We start from the raw sequence: 1,960 nt of genomic DNA on the forward strand, positions 1-1,960 counted from the left end.
GACACAACACCGGGACAAGTTTTTAAGTCAGGAAATTATTTTAATATTAAAATGCTGTTTTAAATGTGATGTTAGGCTGAATGGCTGTACAGAAACATTTACGAATGGAATTACCTGGACAACAATTACAATACAGTGTACTTGTAAGTGACATCTTAGAATAGAAGTGTCTTCTGTGCACAAATAAAATAACAATTAAAACGTTGGCATTTGTCCTACTGTGCATACGTCAGTTAATGAACACACCAATACTTTACATACGGTGCAGTACTATACTCTTACTACAGCATTATACAGTAATACTGCTGTGTTGCGCGGTGCCTCTCTGGCTACATTCCAATTACTGTATTCAAATAAAACACTGTTCTGCAGCTTTATTTTACACTACTGCGTTTGATTTGTTGCCTTTTTTCTGTTTCAAATTGAAATACACGTATGAGCAGTATTGAGACCGTGCTCATCTTAAAATGAAAGCAAACTTCCTTGGCTTATGTGGGAAATCAAAAAGTATGCATTACAAAATCCGTAGGCACAGCCAGAAAAAAAAAAAAAATCTAATCCTCTACGAAAATGCCCTTTCTTTGTGTTCATATATTCAACAGTCCTAGAAGTGCGCGCACCGTGCACCGTTAGTATAAACCCCTCCCCAGTGGCAGTGGAAAATTACCAGGTTGCAAACCGCTCAGGGAACAGAGGTAACTTCCAAAATTAAACAGTGGGTTAAGTTTCGTCCCCCCAGCCCTTCGCGTCCCTCGTTACATATATTAATTAAATGAAGCCCCTGAACCCAGCCTGCCAAAATCATTTAATTGAGATAACCATGTCTAGTAAACTGCACCCCGTGGGCTTTCAAGGCGGTAGGAAGTGTTTACGTCCCAAAATGGTGTTCAACCCTGTAGTTTACCATTCATATTGACCACCATTGCTGTTTTACTAACAATCCCTGACCTGAATCTGTTTTGACATTCAACAGTAGCCCAAGGTCTCAGGGTTGAAGTTGACGATAGTGTGACAAGCAGTGTACTGCATTTGATGAACTTCTGTTACATGTTATAAGTGAAACAACGTCATCTTAATTACTGAGCCTCTACTTGATACACACTTAAAATACAACCCACGCTAGTATTTTAGTCTACTGCACTTTATTTGTGTCCTTTCTTTATTTCAGATTTAAAACGTGTGCGTGAGCAGTATTGAGATCATGGTCATGTTAAAATGAAAGCGAACTTCCCTGGTTTATGTGTGATGTCCAAAAAAATACGCATTACAAAACATGCGGGCACTGCCAGAAATATTTTCTTTCCTAATCCAATGCTAAAATGCTCTTTCCATTGTGCTCATAATCAACATTCGTGGAGGTGCGCGCATCATGCCCCGTTATAAACCCCGCCCCTCGCAGTGGAAAATTACCAGGTTGCAAGCTACTTAGGAGCAAAGATAACTTCCAAAATGAATCAGTGGATTAAGTTTCTCCTTGCATTTCCCATTCTTTTGCGTGCCGCAGCATAAACATTGACTAAATAAACCCCTGAAGTACCTTCTTTGAGAGAAACATAGCTAGAGACAGTGACTTGTATTTATTATAATTCGCATCGTGCCTGGAAACAGATTTGCAAACGCCAATCATGTTTGTTGAACCAATCAGTGCCGGACTGGAGCTGGTAGTACATTGGATACATTGTAATAAAAGGCACACACGACCAGTTCGTGATCGACAGTTGATTTAGTCCAATCACAATTTAGATGGAATTCATTTCGCCTCCTGTACTCCAGCCTTCTTTTTCGAACCCTGGGCGGAGCAACTAGTGTGGGCGCCTGCAAGAATTGAAAATGATTGACAGCCGAGGTACCCCATAGAAAAGCACCCCAGCTGTCAGTAACCGCACCTAAGCCAATCGAATCGCGAAATGGGCGTGACGTTAGTCCAAACTTTTCCGCGGCGCCATCGGCTGAAAACTAA

Source organism: Acipenser ruthenus, chromosome 5 (genome assembly GCF_902713425.1).
Source record: "Acipenser ruthenus chromosome 5, fAciRut3.2 maternal haplotype, whole genome shotgun sequence".
Classification (NCBI taxonomy): domain Eukaryota; kingdom Metazoa; phylum Chordata; class Actinopteri; order Acipenseriformes; family Acipenseridae; genus Acipenser; species Acipenser ruthenus.